This window comes from Carassius carassius, chromosome 24 (assembly GCF_963082965.1).
Source record: "Carassius carassius chromosome 24, fCarCar2.1, whole genome shotgun sequence".
Taxonomy (NCBI): domain Eukaryota; kingdom Metazoa; phylum Chordata; class Actinopteri; order Cypriniformes; family Cyprinidae; genus Carassius; species Carassius carassius.
In genome coordinates this window covers 23,123,819-23,148,514 of record NC_081778.1, presented here as the reverse complement: position 1 = coordinate 23,148,514, position 24,696 = coordinate 23,123,819, and the positions used below count along the sequence as shown (strand labels likewise).

Here is a 24,696-nt window from a genome sequence, read left to right as displayed (position 1 = left end):
TAAAATTTTTTACTTTTTTTTTTTTTTTTTTTTATCGGTTTACCCAGACTTTAGGTCAAATTTTACAGGCAAAAATGCCCATTGCCGATTGCCAATAGTGAAGTGATGTTTGCACATCTCAGCACAGCTTCACTTCACAGAAACACTTTAAAACCAAGCACTTTCCTGGTGGTCAATGAGGAGAATCCACATGAATAACTTGAATTGTTTTTGAAATATGTGTGGGGAAATCTTTTGCCTCCATGCAAAATTCCTTAATGCATGAATTCCTATTAAAGTAACTGGATTTCACCCACAAAAAATTTATTAACAACAGTGCATGTGACCACCACACATTAACAGATTAACATTGTATTATGTTGGTCTAATTCAAGGGTCCTCTTTATTTGAACTGGGCATGCACAATATTAAATTCTGGCCAATACCGATAAGCTGATATTTATTTCCAAGTATGAGTCATAACCTCTGTTCAAATTCTACACTATTTTCTTTAAAAGAAATTCAAGTAAAACATTAAAATGGATATTCATTTTGAAATTTGCTAAAGATTACATTAAGCCGTGTTATTAACAATTATGGTTTTTAAACTTTAAGTGAGTGTTAGATGACTGCAAAGGGCATTTAAATGTAAAAATATAGAAAATGATACACTATCCAATATTGGCCTATATACATTGTGTTGACAGATTACAAAACAAATATAAAAAAATCTAATATCGGCCAATATATGATATGGTACAGTACATAATTACTGTGAATCCATAAAAAAAAATTAAAATAATGGGGCTAAAAAGAAGTATGAGGTTAGTTAAAGTAAAGTTACTCAACTATACTGTAGATGGTGTGGGTTTTTTTATTTTATTTTTTTATATTTTTTTCATTTGGTTCCAACTATACATTTAAAGTGATTCATTTGAAGTATTCCTTCTCTACGCCCATTTGTTCCCAGTGTTCAAGAAGTAGTCTCCTTTTCCCGTTTTGTTGGTATTGGTTGACACATTGACTCATACAAAAAAAAAAAAAAAAAGAGAGCGAGAGAGACAAAACAAAATCGATACACAGCAGAAGCTCTGAGCCATCAACCAAAGACACTTATATGTGCCCCCCTCCCAAAGTGAGAGGGAAGATGAGATCCTAGGGGTTTTGTTTGAGAGCTGCTGGGAGCGACGGGCCATGGTGGAAGCGAGGTCAGATTTCCCCTCAACAGATTTTTATGAGTTGATGACAGCTGCTGGAGTGTGGTGCCAATCCCCCTGACAAGAGTCATGTGACCCCTTCCTCAATTACTTGAGCCAACCCTCAACTTCTCAATGACACATGTGGCATAGTATGGAAATGTAGGCTAAAGTTGCTCTGTCAGCAGTCATTTGAAATGCATTGCTTGTGCAGTAGATCAGGGTTACTGCTTCAGCCCGTGAAAGGGATCCCCAACCACTCCTCTTCCTCTCTGCCAGTGTGACTACGGTGAATAATGTTGCTTCTTGTTGGGTGTGTGTTACCACATCCCTGGAGTCCATTCTAACCTGATTCCAGACACCGGCGAGCCTTTCTCGCTTCTCTGACACACTTCTGCCTTGTTGATGGTGGAAAACTGGGCCAGTTGGGTCTGTAATTGAGAAGAATCTTTCACTAATGCCAGAGAGGGTTAATAGTGCCATATCACATCATGCCAGATTCTTTTTAATTCATCTTTATGTTCAGTGTGACCGATAGCCACCACATTATTGTCATTATTATTTTTTATTATTTTGCGCCTTTGCAAAAATTTGTATTTTAAAAAATGCTGTTCAGTTGAGTTTACCATTTATCAAAGAATCCTGAAAAAAATGTATCACAGTTTCCACAAACACAGTACAACTGTTTATCAAAAATAAGAAGAAATCTTAAGAACCAATTCAGCTTATTAGAGTAATGTTTGCTGAAATTCAGCTTTGCCCTCACATGAATAAATTGGAGTTTGAAGTATATTAAAATAAAAATAATATTATTTGTAATTGTTATAATATTTCACAATATTATCTTTTTTTACTCTATTTTGGATCAGTAAAACGGTAAATGAATAAATGTATAAGTAAATCTTCTTTCAAAAACTTTTTTTCTTTAATTACAAAACCCCAACATTTTGAACGGTAGTATTAATGTAAAAAGATGAGTGTAAATAAGTATGCACAAATAAAATAAATTTTTGACTTTTGACTGATTTTGGTAAAAAAGTATATTTGAAAATATATGCCACAGATATATTTTGCATAAGCAAAAATTAGTTGCTTTGTTGCTGCAAATCACTGTCACCCCTTTAGAATAATGACCTAGAGTTACTCTGAACTATGAAACATTAGCTCATTTTCACCACAATGATTGATTGATTTGTCTACAGGAGGAGAAGTTTTAAATGGTCTGTTCATCATGTTTTTCCTCCAAAATGGAGTAATAGGTTCTGGTGGTGAATGAGTTTGCTTGCCATTAACCCCTGGGGTACTTTTCAGACCCCTACTTGAGAAATCCCCTTTTAAATGATATTTGTCTGCATGTGTGTGTTCATACGCCATCCATATGCTCCCCATGGAGGCTTGCTGGGGATATCGTGCACAGTCAATCCCCAGTTTCTCTGCTAGCTCTAGTGAGCCAGGAGACCAGAGCGAGAGAGGATGGAAATAGACGCCGTTGTCTGGGGAGAGTCCTCGAGACTGCTCTCATCCAGGAACATAAACCACACAATGTAAAGTAACCTACCCTGGCTTAATGTGTCTCTGAACGACAGCTAACTGCGAATTAAGCCTCATTTTGTTCAGGCCATTGTATAAGAAAAACTACCAGCAAGTCACTGACTCCCAACCATTGTGCCCTTATTGAAAGCTTATTAAGCGTTTCCAACGGGCAGATGAGAGTTTTTTTCCCTCCATTTAACTTGTTTATGTTTGTGGTTCTTCCTTTTTTTTGTGAATGTGCAATTTATTTGCGAGAAGAGTTGTTTGGGACCAAACTGCAGCGATTTTTGCACTGGAGCTGCACTGCACTGATGGCTGCCAACTGTAATTTAATGTGCGACTGGCTGAACTATCCCTAATATTATTGCCATGCCTGATTATCAGTGTCTGTAGCTCAGCGCTCGACGAGAGATGGAGAGCAGATGGTGCACAGCTTATGTCTGCTGATTAGGAGAGCTTGATGAGATGATATCTGCTTTCTTGCAAACTATGCTAACGTGTGTTTGATAAATGCAAACACGGAGATGGCCCTCTAGGAATGAGAGCCTTATGGGGAATATGCTGTGCATGATTTGAGCTGTGCAAATAGGCGACAATAGGCAAGCATGATGCTGTACATATGAATTACAGAGGAATAATTTGTCCAGGAAGTCGTTAAATTAGCTTTTTACAATTGAGGTCTGGCCTTGCAGTCTGATTGGCTGAAAAACACTGGTAATCTTTTGTTGTCCCCCAGATTTACCCTTTGGACATAAATCTACAAAGATAAACAGAAAGCCTTTCAGCATGGAATAGGCGAAATAAAGACAAAAGTATTTGATTGAATTCAATTCCCGTTTCATTAAATGTCTGTCTCCATCAGTGATACTGTAAAACCCAGTGCTAACACTCGTATGTGACCTCATTATTTGTCAGCAGGGGAATTACAGGGAATTTATTGTATCATTAGCCCAATATTAAATTTACAACTGTGCATATTAATGTCATTTTGATGTTATTGGTATTGGTCAGTGACCACTGATGTGACCACATTGTCATTTACTACTTACAGCCTTAATGGTGAATAAGCATTTTATGTATTCAAATTGTATTATGGGGGGGAAATTTTGTGTGAAAAACATTTATTGAATTTCCAAAATGTTTGCGTGTATTTTTTTTCCTCAGTGAATTGTATTGCATACACCCCTTTAGTTCATCAAGGCCGTGTTATTTTATTAAAGTGCAGTATAAACAGAATAACTTAAAATAACTCTTTTCAATTTGAATGTATATAAAATTGTAATTTGTGATGGCAAATCTGTATTTCTAACAGCCATTATATTACAGTCTTATTATTATTATTACAGTGCCACATTGTTTAGAAATAATTTTAATATGCCGATTTGGTACTCAGGAAATGTTTCTTCTTCTTATTTTTCTTGGAAACAGCTGTGTTCCTTAATTTTGTTTAAACTGTCATACATTTTAAGGATTCTTTGTTGAATAGAAAGCTCCAAAAAACATTTATTTAAAATAAACAGCTTTACGGCAGTCATTGCTAAATATAGTTATTATATGGATTTGAATTGGCCCAATGCTTTATAGATTTTAAATCAGCTGTTACTATAGCGATTAACAACTATAGATATAGTTATAGATATAAACTTATGTCAGTTAATAAGAGTGTTGTTTAACCTCTAACCTCAGCTCTAAGCTGAGCACTAACCCTAAAAGTTGAATGGTTGGTGATCTGTCAGTCCTTTTAGCTCATCAATGGGACAATACCGTTAAAAGTATACTTTGGTAGCTGTTCTCTAACCATAAAGGGTGCATATTACTACTTTTAAGGGAACTAGTATGCACACTTTATGAGTAGACAAGGCACAGAGACAATGGTGTCTTTTTTTTCAGGACTGACAAGGATACTGCTGTTCTGGCCATAGGTTTTGGATCAATGTCTTGCCTGTTTATATTGTATGTTTTTGTGATATACTCCCACATAGTGCTGGACTCAGTCTAGTGCAGTTTAGAGGCAATGCATGCAAATGAGTTTAAAAAAAATGAGTTAGTCTCCGTGACCTTGGCTGTGTTTGCTTTTTCTTCACACACAGTTGGAGAAGCTCTGTTCATGTGCCAAAGTTTAGAATCAGACTTGCTTATTTTTTTACGCTTTTGTTGTTTTTACACTGATGAATTCCCTCTTGGATCATGGTCAGGTTGATGTCTTTGAAAAATATCTGACAAATTTGAAAGGAGCTAATCTAAAAAAATAATGACCAGTAATGTTCAGAATTTAAAAAAAATCAGTAGTTAGTTAAAGCTGGCCAATTCAGATCCCCTCATTTTTAACCTAATGCAAGTGAAACCAGTTTTGTTCTTTCTGACTTCGTGCCCCCTCTTTAATTTAATGTCACTTCCTGCATCAGTACCACTTCCTGGTCTTGTCGGTCATGTCTCAGCAAGTTTAAATTGTTGCTGGGGAGTGTATAGAACAGTGTGTGTTGTGGTTTCCCTGTGCTTTTGAGTCTTGTCACCCACGCAGTGACAAGTGAAACTTGTCGGCTTCGAAATGAGTAGGCGGCTTCTAAAAGTGTGACTTCCTCCTTCTATTTTTATCACTTGTGTTCTCTTCCCATGACATGTCATGCTTATTTCTCTCTCTCTCTTTCTCTCTCTCTCTTTCTCTCTCTCTCTCTCTCTCTCTCTCTCTCTCTCTCTCTCTCTCTCTCTCTCTCTCTCTCTTTCTCTCTCTGTCTCTCTCTCTCACCTTTGTTGCACCCTTTAATTTTTCTTCTGCTAAGTAACATGAGATTCTGATTGTTGCCATGACAGCTGGAAGTTTCTGTCAGAATGTGTCCCTTTACTTTCACAGACGTCCCAGTTTTTTATTTATTTTTTTTATATGGTTGCTTTCCGAACATAGTTTTATCCCATCCTCTCCAGTATTTTTAGCTGTTTCTTTTCTCTCATAATGACAATACAACCAAAACCTCTATAATGTAACACACAGAAGCCAACAGTAGTTCCTGTAGCTGAACTGGTAGAACAGTGCTAGTAACATCAGGGTCATGTCATGTGTCCAATTCCCAGGGAACAAACCTACTGATAAAGTGTCTTCCAAAGGCATAAGTGTAATGCAAATGATTGGGAAGGATGCACAAGTGCTGTATTACACAACACATACCACCGAAGAGCTTCACTCCTACTCATGCTTCTGCTGAAAGCTTCAAGCTGCAGTATTGCACTGTGCCACCTGAGTTTGAACAGACTAGATTTGTGTGTACTTTGAATTTGGCATTGAGCCCAAGAGTTTTTTCCTGGCTTGGTTAAGAGAATTGTGAGGGATATTGGTGCTCTAGTGCAATGCAGACTACACACAGAATCGGGATTACTCTGTTCAGACATAATCAGATTACATATAAAAGCCAAAGAGCAGCCTTATTGATCGTTCATAAAACAAAAAGGACTTGCATGCAGCAGTCAGTCAAGATCTTATTCACATTGGGCACAGAGGTTGGGAGGATGTCCATGTGCACCTGTCTGTGTGTGTGTGTGTAGTATATACAGTATGAATATACATATGTATGTATGTATGCATGTCGACCTGATATTGGGAATAATTAAGGTTTTTTTAATGTGTTTTAAAAGAAAAGAAGTCTCACAAATGCTGCATTTTTCACTTTAAAATATAATAAAAACAAAAGTGTTGTAAAATATAATTACAATTTAAAATAACTGGTTTATATTTAAAAATATGTTTTAAATGTGATTTATTCCTGTTATCCGAAACTGTTTTTTAGCAGCCATTACTGCAGTTTTCAATGTCATATGATCCTTCAGAAATCATTCAGATATTATTATTGCTGCTCCATTATTAATAATGGTTATTTTTTATTAATGGGGTGGTTCGGGATTTTTGACATCGGACCTCATTTTTAAGTCAGCCTGGTTGTTATTCATTAGTGGAGACATTTTTAAAAAAAAAAATTATCCAGTCTTTATATTTGGATAGATAGCCGATGCTAGGCTAGCGCGAGTCAATGGGTATATGTTAGCCAGCCATTAAAAAACGTTTTACCCGCACCACAGTGCACCAAACGCAAATCAATTATAACACTAGACTATCGATGCAAATGTCCGTTGATAGAATAATGTTAGAAATCAAACTTACCTTTCATCACATTGCATTAGTTATAATTTGTTCCCTGTAATCATAAGCCTTGTCGACAGCAGCAGCGGAGTGATATTGATTACCTAGGCAACCGAGTGAGCCGGTCCACACATGACGCAAGTGTATTTACCTGCCGCTGGCACACTGATTATCACTAACATCACATAAGCAGAGCAAAGTAGAGCCGGAGCAAAGTAAAATTCTGCAGCGGCTGAGAAACTAGTTCCTTTAGGATCATTGAGATGAAAGGTAAGTTTGATTTCTAACATTATTCTCTCAACGGACATTTGCATCGATAGTCTAGTGTTATAATTGATTTGCGTTTGGTGCACTGTGGAGTGGGTAAAACGGTTTTTAATGGCTGGCTAACATATACCCATTGACTCGCGCTAGCCTAGCATCGGCCAACTATCCAAATATAAGGACTGGATAATTTAAAAAAAAAAAAATGTCTCCACTGATGAATAACAACCAGGCTGACTTAAAAATGAGGTCCGATGTCAAAAATCCCGAACCACCCCTTTAATGTTAAAAACTGTTATTGTTGCATAATATTATTGTAGAAACTGTGGTTATTCAATAAAAAAAGCTTTTTATTTTCTATTGTTTTCAACATTAATAACAAGAAATGCATATTAAAATGATTTCTGAGAGATCATGTGACACTGACAGCTTTGCCATCATAGAAAATTATTTTTTAAATTTGTTTATTTTTCTTTTTTCTTTTTTGGTCAAATAAATGTAGCTAGGGTATTTTGAGAAATAAAATCTTAATTTTTCAAAATCATAATTATTTTACCACTTAATTACAGCCATACACATTCTGTACTGTACATTGAATGTCTGTTTACATGAATGCATTTAGCAGATGCTTTTATGACACCAAATGTTCAATCCAAATGTTCCTGGGAAATTATTTTCTAGTTCTAGCCAGAGGAGCTACTAAAGTCGCAAGCTCAGTTTTAGGTGGGATTTGGCATTTGAAAAATGCCAAATATTGGCCGATATATCGGCCTTGGCGATATATCGGTCGACCACTATTGAGCATTACTGAATTGTTGATTTGTTCTTTTTTTTAACTCCAAAACCCTGTTGTCTATTTAGTCCAACATTTGAAATCTCTGAGCAAATATTTTCACAAGCAGATCCACTTATACCTTTTCCCTTTTTATAGGTCCTCGTTTTGTGGGCGGCAGTGCAAAAATACTTTTTATCTGTCTACAAATCTAAGACCGCTAATTTGATTTAAATTACAGTCCAGGATTGGGCCAAAATGACATAAATGTGCCTCATAAAGCTTGATACATACACGTTGCATCACATTGCCCGTCTAGCAAGTATAACTCAAGTCAAAGTTACAAGATTAACCATGCAACCTTAATGACAGAAAACCTGACGGGTTATGAGAGAAAATAGTGTGGAATTACCCAAGGAGGCACATAACGGTCAAAATTAGGGGCACTGTGGATGCTTGTTCCAAACCAAACTACTATCTCTGTTTGCCATCAGTGGTGTAAGTGAGTGTCATTGGCTGTGAGTAATTCATTTTTTCATGTGTGGATGTTTTACTGTTGGGGATCGTGCTATTTTTGACTTTCAATCCCCCACCTTTATCCATCTCCCCTCTGAAGAGAGGCTGGGTGGTGACATGGATGGATTCAATTCTTTTTAAAGAGTGACTTCAGCTTTCGAAGGGGTGACATGATGACCATGTTTACTTGACAGCAAAACTCAGTTGTCAGTGCTGTTTTAGAGCGCTAAATACATTTCTGTAAATGCACAGTTTAGTTAAAACTGAGAATGATGTCCACATTCTATAAATGACTTTCCAAAATTTTCAGGACCACACCTGTTTAAATTGTTGCTTTAGTGCCTGCAGCTGAATTTCCGGAGAAGATGCATTAGTTGCATAAGAGTCTCAAGGAGAATAACAAACAGGATTCATGTGGAGATGGCACCCTGGAGGTATGGCAAGCTTCTTTATGCATGTCATTCCACCTGGAGGAAATGCAATACCGACTTTCAGCAACCACACAAAGCTCATTCTTAGTAGTAGTGCTTGCTAAGTAATTACTATTGCTCATGCTTTGGGTAAGGGTAGGATGACCAGGTGTAAAATGACAAAGTGTGTCTCCTCTGAGACAGTCTAAAAAGCTGAACTTAAGCTTTGTGCCACAATAGTCTGGGAATAAAAAAATCATAGAGAGGTTTGGCTCTTTTGACTTTGGAAAGTAAGAAACCCCCTAGCAACACTGTTAATGCACATAACAGCCGCATAGCAACACTCTGGCAACCACTGTCAAGACCAGGGCCATGCACAGACCTTTTGAGGGGCATGTGCTGAAACTGAAAAAGGGCACCCCCTCCCTTTTTTTAATATCAATTATATATATTCTCTTTTTTTAGCTATTCTGTTTGGTTTTATAAGCTAATTTGTATTATTTGGTTAACATGATTATGAATGACATTGAGAAGAGGGGAAGGTGAGCAATGAGTCAAGTATTTTTGACAAACTTTTTTGAAATATAATTTAAGTAATTATGTCCAACTCAATTCCAGATTATAAGAAACTATAGCCATACCGTTACTATAACATATCCAACATGTATCCGCCTACCTGGCAAAAATTTGATACTGTGAGGGATGTTGGTCTCTTGAAGGTCTCTTATTCACTACACTTTCCCTAAAATAAGCCAGCAATGAAAAAATAAATAAAAATAGTGTAAAAAGTACAGTTGCAATGAAAATCATTTCTGAAGGATCATGTAACACTGAAGAGTACTGAACTGGAGTAATGATGCTGAAAATTCAGCTTTGATCACAAAAATAAATTACATTTTAAAATATATTCAAATAGAAAACACATTTAAAATTGTAAAAATATTACACAATATTACTGTTTTTGCTGTATTTTGGATCAAATAAATGAAGCCTTGAAATGAATCATGAATTACATTCTGCATGATAAAATATAAAGATTTCACGGTGATCTTCTGTAATTTTTTTTTAGTTACTACTACATTACTGTAGTAAAACCATGTTTTACTACATTTTATACATGTGAGGACGAGCGGAGAGTATACCATAACACGATTAGCCTAAATGTTAATAAATTAAGTGTATCAGCAATCATAAATCAAAGAAGAAATTTCTTAGAAATATATGTTATCTAGGTGACGAGGATCACTCGTCGCTCTGTGTAAGTTCCAGTACGACACAGCGCGGGGGCGCACCTGTTATGATTTTCCGATGGTAAAAACAAATTATATGTTGTTGTATTACTTATCAATATATAGTTTTTGACCAGCGAATGTGTGCAAATGTGATTTTTTTTGTCCGTCATTAAAACGGCGACGGTGCCTGCCGCTGCCGGCATCACATTACATTTTCATCTACAGGTTACAAACTAGGTTTTGTAGCTATATAGACGGAGCGCTCAGTTTTTCCTGTGGTAAAATGCATTTGGCCAAAATCTTATTTTATAAAAGATTAAATGCTACTATATGCACAGGCTATTTAAGTGTTGGCTATGTATTGGCTATGACTAGATGGCAATTGCTAGCCCTCCTTCTCAGGCATCGTCCCACATGTCTCAGTCAGTGAGTCAGTCAGACATCAAATAAATAAAATATGAGCCTTTATAGACATAGTGTTTAGTAGTACTTACTCAAACAACAAGATATTTATTTACCGTTCGGAAAACTTTTTTCAGGTCAGCTGTTGTCTACTGTGCGGCTGCTGTGGAACTTCAGTTGATGAATATAGAGGGGGCGGAGTTATCAGCTTACTGACAGCTTGAGGATCGAATAAGATTAACACAAGCTCGTTTCAAGAAGTTTCATTTGCTAAAACAGACAGACAGACGTAAAAGGTGACCAATAGCATTGATAAAAATAAAAAAAAAACACCACCACCAAAAAAAGGGCACTTCGGCGTGTAAGGGCAAAAAGGGCATGTGCTCTGCACAGGTTGAGCCCTACCTGTGCACGTGCCTGGTCAAGACTCTAGCTTGAGGGCTGAAAGAACTTTTAGAAACTTCTATGTAGAAACGAAAATAATCTTTGTTGTGTCACAATGCCATTTCCTTAAATTCTTGACGTACAATGTGGTGTGAAGCAAACACATCTGGTAAAGTAATGGTCCTTAAGCACCCTGTCATGTTTAAACAGATGCCTCAGCAGTGAAGAGCCTCAGGCTTAAACCATTTATCTTCCAGTTTGTAGAAACAACACTGGCTCAAAACCTAATTTTATTTATGTAATCGCTGTTGCTTTTGTGATATCAAGGTATACCAATAGTTATTTTTGTTTTAGTGTGGAAATGGCAGTCTACAGTAGATTATTTTCTAATTCAGTGCAGTTTATTTTATATTGTCTAACCAGGTCCAAGGACACTGGCCTAGCTCTTTTCATATGCTGTGGCAAAGGAGATCGCTCTAACAAGACAATCCATCATGCCATTGTTGTACAGTACTCGGCCTGTTGATCAGATCTACAGAGCCTCTGTTGTTGCATCTTTTCTTGGAAAAACAGAAGACAAAAAGATGATGGAAATGTGAGTTCCCCTTCTTAGGGGGATACAGTATGGGCAATGCCTGGCCACGGGCCACCCTCCTTTAAATAGGCTGACCAGTGGAAAGAAATTAATAAGGGGGGGATGCCGTGGCCTAGTGGTTAGAGAGTTTGACTCCTAAACCTAGGGTTGTGGGTTCAAATCTCGGGCCGGCAATAACACGACTTAGGTGCCCTTGAGCAAGGCATCGAATAGGGGTGGGCGATATCTCGATATTTAAAATATATCGAGATATTTTTTAAACACGATATGGATTTTGACACATCGCATATATCGATATATTGTTTATATTTAATTCTTATTCCACCACTTTGCTTCTTTGTCTTCTCTGTGCTGTGCTCGCCCCCCGCCTCCTTGATTTTGTTCCCCCTCACCTCGCGTGTTGTCTCATAAACATGGCGGGGTCCGCAACCAGACTGGAGGCTGGAATCGCGGAATCCAGTCATAAAAACGGAATTTACAGTTTAACGTGGAATGTCACGGAATTTGTCAAATTTTAAATTAATTATCAAAAGTAGGTCATTGCACTCACATTAAATCGCGATATGGGCTAATATCTACAAATATTAAGCCGGAATAGTCTATTTAAATATGAATCCTGCATGTTCTGCGTGTCTGTGTTAATGAATGGCGCAGAAGCGCATCTTCAATCATTAAACACACGGAAGCGCGCGTGACGCTCTGGTGATTTCAGCTTCTGTCCTCTCACTAAATAAAGACGTGAACACATGAACAACATCTGTGTGTGTGTGTGTGAGTGTATGTGTGTGTGTGTGTTTTCACTGCTGTGTGTTTGCACTTTGGATGGGTTAAATGCATAGCATGAATTCTGAGTATGGGTCACCATACTTGGCTGAATGTCACGTCACTCACTAAATATTTCCATGAAAAAAATCTCCATGTTTGGTATTTTTAGTTATTTTTTATTTTATTTTATTGCACATTAGCAACACATTCAACAAGCTTTGTCCCAGCATTTTAAATATCTATGCAATTTTTGTTATTTTTAGTTAGATTGATAATTCCTTGGCCGAAATGTCACTTTCTGGGTCCAATTGTCCAAGAAATTATCGCGATAAATGATAATATTGTTGTTCTAAGACCAGTTTCAACTAATATAATGATGATGGCATAATAACGCAGGTACACCTTTTCAAAGATCAATAAACTTTTATTTTATGTCAGATTCCGAGCAAGAAATTACATGTGGACTTTGTGTGGCTTAAAATTAATAAATTTTGTATGTTTGTATGTTATATTATGTTTATATGCCATTATCCAAAAGTAAACATTTTGACCGATGAAGGTCCGTTCACATATCACGTCTTTTGGGCGCTCAAGATCGTTATTTCAAATGCAGTATGCACGCTCATAATGGAAGAGACGCACGCAACGCGCACGCGGTGCGACAAGCTCGTTTTTCCCAGGCACGTCCCCCTCACATCTAGTTAAAAACAGCTGTTCAGAATGACTCAAGCACACCAGGTCATGTGACAAGAACCAACTCAATCAGCTTCCTTCGGGGTGAAATTCCCCGTTGCACCTAAACACTGCAGAGTTTTTTTTTTTTTTTTTACTTTTCTTCATAAATAGATCTTGTTACAGCAAGCAAATCTTGTCGTTACAGCAAGTGTTTTTCGGTAGTGGAAACCCATTACTGAAATGTCCTTGTTGAAACGGATATCGCGGCTGATGGATGCTTAGCAATGACAGACGCCTTGGGAGCACAACTGCACGAGCGCTTTGGAAAGAAGGAGAAAACGACACGTCTGGTGTTTTCCACGCGTTTTTAGGTGCGAAATTTTGAGCCCCTTATACTATCAATTAAAATTTTTTGTGTGTGTGTGTTAACTCACTGGGCGAGTTGACACGCAACTACACGCCTACAGACATATTTAGATGAGCAAGCTAAATGAAGCGAGTGAAAAGTAGGCCCACTTCGACAGAAAGGGCAACGAAGTTACTTGCAAAATATGCTACGCGGTATTAAAATAAAGCAGTAGTGCAAGTACAATGCTGTATCACTTGAGACGCATCCACTAACAAATGCTGGTCCCAAAAGGACCAAAGCTGGCCACTCAAGACTTATCTCTTTATTCCCGGGACATCTGTGCCATCGGAGAGAGTGTTTTCTACTGCGGGCTGTCCACAGGCTGCGCTCCAGACTAAACCCACATCATGACATGTTACATTTTGAAAAAAGGAAATTATCATGGTCAAAAAAATTATTGAGCTAATTTTTTTTTATCGGGCGATTAATTGATTTATCGACATCGCGACAGGCCTAGCTGGGCGGAAGTTTTCTGTAGTGGTATTTATCTTGCTTTGAATCTTTTGTACAATATAGCAAACTCTGATTTTCCCAGAATCCTAATTGATCTCAATATCTAGGAACTACTCAATGTTTTAGAGCTTCTTTTCTGGCTCAAAATCAGTTTACATTTCTTTATATTAATTCTTACTTGTGCACCCAGTCAGTGGTCATTTCATCATGATGTTATCACCAAAATATGGACCTGCGCTTTTTAATTGAAGAGTGGAAGTTAGTTAGGCCAGACTGAGTTGACCTGGCCGTAATGCACTAACTGTAAGTCTACAAATTCCAATATGTGTAATGAGATATTATGATCTACTCACTGTCACTGATTCCTATCTACAATGTATAATTTATCTAAAGTATTTTATTGTAAATAATAGATAATAGTATAGGTTTAGAGTCAGTAAGATTTAGAAAATTTTGAACTTTCAAATAGGAAAATTTAACATATATATTTAATATATATTTAAAAATGATTTAATATATAGTTAAAATATATTAAATATATTTTAATATAATGTATATCTATTTATATACTGTATAATTATAATTATTTAGAAATATTAATTTTCATTCAAAATGGAAAGAAAATGAAATGGGATAATTAAGTTAACATTGTAATGATAATTTCTCAATCATGTCAAAGTGTAAATGTCTCTCTCAGTGTCTATGATGATCATGGCCCTGTAATCTACGTGACCAACTGACAAAGCCAGAATACATAATTGGTTATCACAGCAATAACACTCCTGGTTGTCCTTGTGCATGAAGGAGAAGCTTGTTATTCACTCACTGTAACCGTGTTCATTCATACACCCTTTTCCTCTACCTCATTCCTGCCATGTGTCTCCATGTCTCTCTCACACCCTCTCGCTTTCTTACTCCTTGTCTTTCTCTCTCTTACTCTCGCCCTCGCGTCTCTCTCTGTCTTTCTCCCCTCTTCACCCTCCTCCCCCTTGCTCACTTCACAGAAGTACACCCACTCAAACACAAACATTCATATCCGCTGTGTCGTTTGGTGGCTTTCATTCATGCTTTAGCAGTGTGAGGTGGCAGAACTCCTCAGGTAATGGACGGCACTGTCATCTATCCAACCGTGCAATCTGTTCAGTTTGGAGAATGAATGCTTATTGGAATTATTAGATATGAGGGGATCAGCTTTCAGAGTGAGTATTTCACTGTTTTTGTTAATGGTGCATTTAGGTTTAACATCATCGCATTTTTTGAATATGTGGCATGTGAGTTAAGTTACACCAGACTGAATGTGTGTGTTCACTGAAACATTTTCTTAATCTTGTTTTGTTTGTTTGTTAATTCTTGTTAATTCTGCTTTTCCAGTAAAGATATCTAATCATCAAAAATCTAAAATAAGATTGGATCTAATGTAGTTTTGCTGCTTAAGTCAATTTAAGGCATTATTATGTACCTTGAAATTACATAGTTCCTTTAGAATGAAATTCCTTTCATTATATAGTCTTATATAATCTTCTTATTTTATTCCAAACCGTTTTGACCTTGTTTTGTGCTTCCACTTTAATAGTGTGGAAAAGAGTAGCTTGGACAATCTGTTAAATATCTCTCACTCCAAAAAACAGGTTTGGAACGTCATTAATGAAAGTAAATAATAAAATATTGTTTGTTTATTGTCATTTTATATAATTCATTTAAATTAGATGTCAAATCATTTTTCTAATTCTTGTTTTGTATAAATAAAAAATAGTGTTTTCGTTTTAACCATGTATTTTATATGTATTTTGTATTTTATATGTACTGTATATTGTATGTATTTTACTATATAAATAGTAAATCCACAAAATTTTAAATTCATGCAGAAGAAATATAGCTATCATGGCCACAAATGAATAATTCATTCCCAAGACTAAGTTTGTGGCCACGTTTCACTGATTCATTTCCTCATTTCAACGTAGCCCTGATTTAACTGAACCTAGATTGTGGGAGCGAATTCTTAAATCATGGTCACGATATATATATTTTTTTGCCCTCGCATGTTATGTGGAGGCATCTATTTGACCTCAAAATTAAATATGTCATCTTAATGATGTTAATGATAAAAAAATAATGACTAAGAACATTAAAAAAAATTTTGCCGTTTTTTTCACATGTTTTGCGCATTCAGGGAAGGGAAGCTCTAGCCCCTGTCCCTTTAATCGGCAATACTAAAGTGCCCTCGATCTATGTGCCCCCGGACCTCGATTTCAGCCCCCGCCAACCACATCCACCCCCACTCCCACACACACACCTGAATCACGATTGTGCTCGTAATGCCACTCGTCCTCTGCCCCTCTGTAGGGCTGTGCAGTGTGTTTCAAGGAAACCTGTTAACTAAACAAGTTTTTTTAAGAATCTGTTAAGTTTAAACCTCATGATGCTGTGTGATTGTAGGATCTTTACCATGTCTTTTTAACTGGGTGTGCTAGGTGTTGAATTTGAGCTTGAACCCTTTGCAATGTCCGATGCCTTATATTCCATGTTTTAGTTAGCGAATCTCTCCATCTGGAGAAAGATGCCGGAGTACAGGTAAAGTGCACTCTTGAAAAGCCCTGTGAGGCTTCCTCATTAACGCTGCTTTGTTTTTGGAAGGTTAAAGCCAAGAGAGACCTGAGAGGTGGCACTAACGAGGGAATAAAGAAGCTCAGAAATGCAGCCGGAGTATGACTAATCATGTCAGAATGCTCAGCGGCGGCTGTGTGGGCTGGCCCGTGTATCACTTGTGTGCTTGTTAGAGTTCTGGAGGCCACCTGATTCACCATCGCTCCCTGTTAGAAGCACTGCTTGATTCATTTCCTGATGTGGGCGGAATTTTCCTATCAGCCCTGTGCTCTGAAAGCCGAAGGGTTAAGGTGATTGACGGGCCCATGAGCATGATGATGTAGGTGGCATGGAAGACTGAACCATTCCACTTGTTCCTCTGTGAATGTAAATGAATGAAACTCACACAGCTCATCATTCTCATTCTTTGTCTCAGGTTACTATGGAAGCCCTGAGTGGCTGTGTTTAGCAGTACACTTAAAGTAAGCATGTGTCACCCAGTATTTTTGTAGTCTAAAGCTTTTTAAAGGAATAGTTCATCTAAAAATGAAAATTGTCATTATGTACACAGGTGTTCCAAACTCTTTCTTTCACACCGTAGTGTTGAATACAAAAATAATTTTTGAAGACAGTTTTCCGTGTGGTTACAAGGAATGTACACTATTGGCCCTATCATACACCCGGCGCAAGGCGCAGCGCAAGAGTATTTGCTAGTTTCAGTCTGGCGCCGCTCGCATTTTCCCGTCCAGCGGTACATCGTTTAATTAGCTAATGCATTTGCGCCCATTTGTGCACCCATGGGCATGCTGGCCTAAAAAAGAGGTGTGTTCAGGTGCGTTGCCACATTTTCCGTCGTTAAAATAGCAAAAGTGGATTTGGACATGCCCTGAGTGCACCTGCGCAATGCGCTTTACACTTTGCATTTACATCGTTAAAATAGAGCCCTATAGCTTTAAAAACGATGAAAAGCACCATAGGTATATAAAAGTGTTTTGCATGACTTATGTGAAGTATTTCAAATCTTCTCAAGCTAAACGGTAGTTTTGTGTGAGGAAAGGACTCAAATGTATATTTTTACATAAATTGGGACTCGATTATTAGGTCACTGAACCATATCAGTCTGATTTGCGAATAAGTCATTTAAACTAGTTTTGTGAACTGGTTTTAAAAGAATGATTTGTTCATAAACGTAACTACTTCTGTCATGATCTCTTTAGAATCTCTTAGGATGAATGAAAAATACTTTGTTAATAACTGCATAAATTTTGGGCTGTTCCTCACAGAAAGCTATAGTAGGACTTCAGAAGACCTGGAAAGTATTGCACAAGTCGTAGACCACATGATACCTTTATGGTGCTTTTTGAAGCTTAAAAGTATCAGGAAAACTTTAGATTCTGAAGTTTAGAGCTTGGGATATGAGAAATATTCACAACATTATTTGGTTTTGGTGAACTATTAATTTAAAACCATTAGTTTCCTATTTAAATAAGGTGAGGCTGAACAAATAAACTGATCAAACATGGCTTGGTTGTTTTTGTTTTTTTGCTGATATGTATACCTGCTTAGAAACAAGCACCATGGGCTGGTGAAACTGAAGACCTGCTGACTTGATTCGCCCTTGTTGCTTCTTAATCAAAGTAAAGCCTCTTGAACTCCCCTGTTCACAAGTCTGTCTGCCAGCATCTGAAGGTCTGTGAGTTATTCGGCATGTGTGGTGCTTTACAAGTGGTCTTTCTTGTGATGCATGGTGATATTAGGCTCATTTAAGTACAACCCGAATTCCGGAAAAGTTGGGACGTTTTTTAAATTTTAATAAAATGAAAACTAAAGGAATTTCAAATCACATGAGCCATTATTTTATTGTCAATAGAACATAGATAACGTAGCAAATGTTTAAACTGAGAAATTTTACACTTTTATCCACTTAATTAGCTCATTTAAAATTTAATGCCTGCTACAGGTCTCAAAAAAGTTGGCACGGGGGCAACAAATGGCTAAAAAAGCAAGCAGTTTTGAAAAGATTCAGCTGGGAGAACATCTAGTGATTAATTAAGTTAATTGATATCAGGTCTGTAACATGATTAGCTATAAAAGCTTTGTCTTAGAGAAGCAGAGTCTCTCAGAAGTAAAGATGGGCAGAGGCTCTCCAATCTGTGAAAGACTGCGTAAAAAAATTGTGGAAAACTTTAAAAACAATGTTCCTCAACGTCAAATTGCAAAGGCTTTGCAAATCTCATCATCTACAGTGCAGAACATCATCAAAAGATTCAGAGAAACTGGAGAAATCTCTGTGCGTAAGGGACAAGGCCGGAGACCTTTATTGGATGCCCGTGGTCTTCGGGCTCTCAGACGACACTGCATCACTCATCGGCATGATTGTGTCAATGACATTACTAAATGGGCCCAGGAATACTTTCAGAAACCACTGTCGGTAAACACAATCCGCCATGCCATCAGCAGATGCCAACTAAAGCTCTATCATGCAAAAAGGAAGCCATATGTGAACATGGTCCAGAAGCGCCGTCGTGTCCTGTGGGCCAAGGCTCATTTAAAATGGACTATTTCAAAGTGGAATAGTGTTTTATGGTCAGACGAGTCCAAATTTGACATTCTTGTTGGAAATCACGGACGCCGTGTCCTCCGGGCTAAAGAGGAGGGAGACCTTCCAGCATGTTATCAGCGTTCAGTTCAAAAGCCAGCATCTCTGATGGTATGGGGGTGCATAAGTGCATACGGTATGGGCAGCTTGCATGTTTTGGAAGGCTCTGTGAATGCTGAAAGGTATATAAAGGTTTTAGAGCAACATATGCTTCCCTCCAAACAACGTCTATTTCAGGGAAGGCCTTGTTTATTTCAGCAGGACAATGCAAAACCACATACTGCAGCTATAACAACAGCATGGCGTCGTCGTAGAAGAGTCCGGGTGCTAACCTGGCCTGCCTGCAGTCCAGATCTTTCACCTATAGAGAACATTTGGTGCATCATTAAACGAAAAATACGTCAAAGACGACCACGAACTCTTCAGCAGCTGGAAATCTATATAAGGCAAGAATGGGACCAAATTCCAACAGCAAAACTCCAGCAACTCATAGCCTCAATGCCCAGACGTCTTCAAACTGTTTTGAAAATAAAAGGAGATGCTACACCATGGTAAACATGCCCCGTCCCAACTATTTTGAGACCTGTAGCAGAAATCAAAATTGAAATGAGCTCATTTTGTGCATAAAATTGTAAACTTTCTCAGTTTAAACATTTGCTATGTTATCTATGTTCTATTGTGAATAAAATATTGGCTCATGTGATTTGAAAGTCTTTTAGTTTTCATTTTATTAAAATTTAAAAAACGTCCCAACTTTTCCGGAATTCGGGTTGTACGTTTATAAGGCCTGTTTTGCTCTGTTGCAATATTAACATTGATATTTTCCTTTTCACTCAATTCAATTCAGTGTGTTTATTTTTTTATTATACATTCAAAAGTTTTTTCTTTTCGAGAAGTCTTATTTTCACATTTATTTGATAAAAATTTTTAATAAAACGGTAATATTTGGAAATATTATTGTTTTAAATAAAATGTTTATATATAATATATTTATATAATATAATATAATATAATATAATATATATATATATATATATTTTTTTTTTTATGTAATTTATTCCTGTGATGGCAAAGCTGTATTTTCAGCAGCCACTACTTCAGTGTCACATGATCCTTTAGAAATCATTCTGCTGTTTTGGTTCTAAAGAAGCATATTTTCTTATCAATGTTAAAACAGTTGTGCTTCTTAATATTTTTTTTTTTGTGAAAACCATGTTTTTTTTCCACCCAGGATTCTTTGACGTTCAAAAGAACAACATTTATTTGAAATCGTAATCTTTTGTTACACTGTAAATGTCTTTCTTTGATTTGATCGATTAAAAAAAAAATCGAACTGACCCTGAACGTTTGAATGATGTTGTATTATCTTGTTTTGATTCGATTGATTTACTATTATTTTCCTTTGTGTTACACAACTGCATTTAGCACTTTTTTTGGTTATCCTAAATCCCAAAGCCTATTAATTTTTTCTACTCCTTTGTCCAAGTTCAGCTGTGCTTTTGGACTAAGTATTCACACAAAGTTGGAAAGCTCATGTTTTTGTTCAGATTTAGAACAAAAAAACGTACTCGGTTACTAGCGTAACCTCGGTTCCCTGAGATGAGGGAACGAGTACTGCGTAAGCTAGCTTACGCTATGGGAAAAGGTCCCCTTTTCTCGAGAATATGAAGCCAAAAATTATCCTTAATTTTTAAATAATGTAAAACGCAGTGCTGCAGCACAGCAGACCCAAGCGAAGCGGCTCGCGCGCTTATTGGCTGTGCTGCGGCAGCTGCAGCAACCTATGGTGAGGCGGCGGAGAGGAACGAACCAATGGGGGCGCTTCGCGCCCATTGGGCGTCAGGGCGCGCCAAAATAGGCGTGGCTGGAACTATATAAGCCACCGCTTCACCATAGGGATCAGGTTTTAAATCGACTGAAGCGATCACCCGGTCCGAGCACATAGCACGGCAGGTTACGCAGTACTCGTTCCCTCATCTCAGGGAACCGAGGTTACGCTAGTAACCGAGTACGTTCCCTTTCGATAGTACTCTCGTACTGCGTAAGCTAGCTTAGGCTATGGGAACACAATGTAAAACGCCGTGCGTGCTCGGGAACTTCGACCTGTCACAGCCCAAGGCGAGAGCCCGGGGCTTTATAGCAGGAGAAATCCCAGTCCCAACAGCCAGCCTTAGTGAGCTTTATATAGGGAACGAAAAAAAGGGGGACGTGATAAGGCTTAGCACGTCTATATAGAAAGTACCCTGGCCTGCAGGGCAGGGACTTGCAGATTATAGAATCTAATAAATGTGGACGGAGAGGCCCAGCCTGCCGCCGCACAGATATCATCCAGTGGTATCCCGCAGGACCACGCCCATGACGAGGCCATACCTCGGGTGGAATGGGCTCTGATGCCGAACGGGCAGAGCAGGCCTTTAGATTTGTAAGCCAGCGAGATAGTGTCTACTATCCATCGCGATAGGCTTTGCTTCGTGGTGGCGAGACCTCGGGTGCGCCCACCAAAGCATATGAAGAGCTGGTCCGACCTCCTGAATAAGGCGGAGCACGCAATATAGGTTTTGAGAGCCCTGACGGGGCAGATGAAGCTCGCGTTGCTTTCGTCGCTTTGCGAGGAAAGGGCTGACAGCGATAGGACCTGCGCTCTGAACGGTGTTGAGAGCACCTTGGGGACATAGCCGTGTCTTGGTCTGAGAATGACTCTGGAGTCATTAGGCCCAAACTCGAGACAGTCAGCGCTTACAGATAGCGCATGTAAATCCCCCACTCGCTTGACTGAGGCCAGAGCCAGTAGAAAAGCGGTTTTGAACGAAAGAAGCTTCATATCGACAGACTGAAGCGGTTCAAAAGGGGGGCCCTTTAAGGCCTCTAGGACCGTAGACAGGTCCCAGGAAGGGATTGAAGGGGGTCGGGGAGGGTTCATCCGACGAGCTCCCTTAAGGAAACGAATGACCAGTTCGTTTTTTCCCAGTGATAGGCCGGCCACCGGAGCATGAGAAGCTGCAATGGCTGCCACATACACTTTGAGCGTAGACGGGGATCTGCCCGCATCTAAACGCTCCTGTAGGAAGGAGAGTATCTCCGTCACGTCACATAAGTGAGGGTCTAGGTTCCGTGTCCCGCACCAGGTGGAGAACACTGACCATTTCTGCGCGTACAGGCGCCTGGTTGAGGGCGCTCTGGCTTCCGTAATGGTCTTTAACACTCCCTCAGGGAGGTTCCCGGGTACCCGTTGAGGGGCCATACATGAAGGGCCCAAAGTTCGGGGTGGGGATGCCAGAGCGCGCCCTTCAGCTGCGTGAGGAGATCTTTCCGCAGCGGTATTGGCCATGGAGCTGTACTGGACAGCTGCATCAGCTCGGAGAACCAAGATTGGGTCGTCCAGAGTGGGGCTACTAGCAGCATAGCACATCTGCTCTTCCTGACCCGATCGATGACCTGCGGTAGCATCGCGACCGGTGGGAAGGCATAAAGCGGGCGTCTGGGCCAATCGAGGGCCAGCGCGTCCCTGCTCTTTGAAAAATATATTGGGCAATGAGCGTTGTCTTCTGAGGCGAAGAGGTCGACCTCTGCCCTGCCGAAGATGCTCCACATCAACTGAACCGTTTGTGGGTGAAGAGACCACTCCCCAGGGGGAACATTCGCCCTGGAAAGCATGTCCGGGCCCCGGTTCAGGATGCCAGGTACATGCGCTGCCCTTAGCGAGCGCAGATTGTAATGTGCCCATGTCAGAAGACGTTCGGTCAGGGTGTGCAAGGTTTCTGACCTGACACCACCCTGGCGATTTATGTAGGCCACCACTGACATGCTGTCTGATCTGACCAGAACGTGGTGGTCCTTTAAAAATGGGAGGAAAGCTTTCAGGGATAGTTCGACCGCTATCATCTCCAGACAGTTTATGTGTAACAGTCGCTCCGGGCTCGACCAGGCGCGCGCTGGAACACGGTCTCTCAGCCAGCGCTGTAGTGGGCGCATGCGCAGCAGGCCCAGTTTGAGAACCGCAGAGGCTGATGCCATCAGACCTAGCATTTCCTGAAATCGTTTGAGCGGGTAAAGAGACCCGGCTTTGAACGACACGGCTAGATGCTGAATAGTGAGAGCGCGCTGTGACGTCAGACGCGCTGTACATGTCACAGAGTCTATGTCTATCCCCAAAAAGGAAATCCTCTGGCTGGGAGACAGAGCGCTCTTGACAGTGTTGATCGTGAGACCCAGGCATTCTAAATGGCTGAGGATCCAGGATCTGTGTGTCGTCAGTAGTTCCTCGGAATGGGCTAAAACTAGCCAGTCGTCGAGGTAGTTCAATACTCGCACTCCCCGCATTCTCAGGGGTGCGAGAGCGGCATCCATGCACCGTGTAAACGTACGGGGCGCTACGGAGAGGCCGAATGGAAGAACCATGTACTGATAAGTCTGCCCCTCGAAGGCGAATCTCAAGAATGGCCTGTGATGGGGTGCTAATTTGCGCGAGTATTTGTTTGGTAGTTAACATTTTGAACGATCGCGTCATAAGCGCTTTGTTCAAACGTCTGAGATCTAGGATGGGTCTGAGACCGCCATCCTTTTTTGGTACGAGGAAGTAGCGGCTGTAAAAGCCTGACACGCGCTGCGCAGGGGGGACAGTTTCTATCGCCCCTTTTGCAAGAAGGTTTATCAGTTCGGCGCGAAGGACGTGTGTCATTTCGCTTTTCACTTTCGTTTCGACCACGGCGCGAAAGCGCGGCGGTCTGCGAGCGAACTGGAGCGAGTAACCTCGTTTTATTATATTCAAAACCCAATTTGATATGCCGGGGATGGCCTGCCATGCAGCGGCTCGTGCGGCTATGGGTTGAATGTGCTTCGGGCACTGGCCGCCTGTTATGAGGGGACCAGTAGCTCGAGTATGCTGTGCTTGTGACACTGTGGTGACAGCGCTTATTTGTAGGGTTGCGCACTGAGAAGTGGGCACGCGCGCTACATTTAGAGCACCTCCGGCGCGAGCGGGAAGTTGGGCATGAAAGGAGACCCGAGTGTGCCTTTGTGACACTTGGGGGAGTGTGTATACATGTAGGGGTGCGTACTGTGTAGTGGGCACACTGCCTACATAGAAAAAGCTCTTTTTGTGCTTTATTGAGGTCGCCGTGAAAACGGCGTTTGTGTGCAGGCGTGCGTGCATTGTAACAGGCTCGTTTACTGCAGTATAGACATCTCCAACCGCCTTTAGTGAGGGGATTGGAGGAAGCATGTGAGGTTTCTTGTGTGGTGGTCCGGCCGCAGCAGGACTTAACCACGGTCTTTTCAGCCCGAAGGTCAGGAGGGCTTCGGAGGCTCGGGGTTCAGCACAATCCTGGGCCGAGGTCCCCGTCTCTCTGGCGGCTTGCGGCTCGTAGAGCGAGAGCGGTGCTGGGTTTTGGTCGCTGGGCGAGACTGTAAGTCTGGCTGCGATGGCTTCGAGGTCTGAGGGGGCGGCGCATTTCTACGGCGTCCCGCAGCAGAGCTAGAGCGTTTCGGCAGGAAGTGTCTCATTGCCTGTGACGTTTTCTGAGCCTCAGTGAAGCGTTCAGCGAAACCCTTAACCGACTGGCCAAAGAGGCCGGAAGGCGAGATAGGAGAGTCAAGAAAGGCGGATTTGTCGGCGTCTTTCATCTCCGTGAGCGTGAGCCAGAGGTGTCGCTCTAAAACAGCGAGGCTTGCCATGCTTCGGCCGATCGCTTGTGCTGTGGTCTTTGTCGCACGCAGGGCTAGATCAGTAGCGCTGCGGAGATCTTTAAAGTCATAGGTATCTGGGGCAGACTCGTCCAGGTTACGGAGAAGTCTGGCCTGA

The 24,696-nt window shown here is 40.1% G+C and overlaps 1 protein-coding gene across 2 annotated transcripts in view; it reads left to right on the top strand.

Annotated features, from left to right (window-relative positions):
• LOC132103224 (transcription factor HIVEP3-like) overlaps nucleotides 1-24,696 on the top strand; it is an 83,113-nt gene that overhangs the window by 38,861 nt on the left and 19,556 nt on the right. Inside the window, exon 1 of one of the 2 annotated variants that reach the window (XM_059508151.1) lies at nucleotides 14,757-14,913. The exons of the other annotated variant lie outside the window; for it this stretch is intronic. The gene's annotated coding sequence lies outside the window, so the exon portion shown is untranslated. Of the gene's footprint in view, nucleotides 1-14,756; nucleotides 14,914-24,696 lie in introns of those variants that run through there. 2 annotated transcript variants of the gene reach the window in all.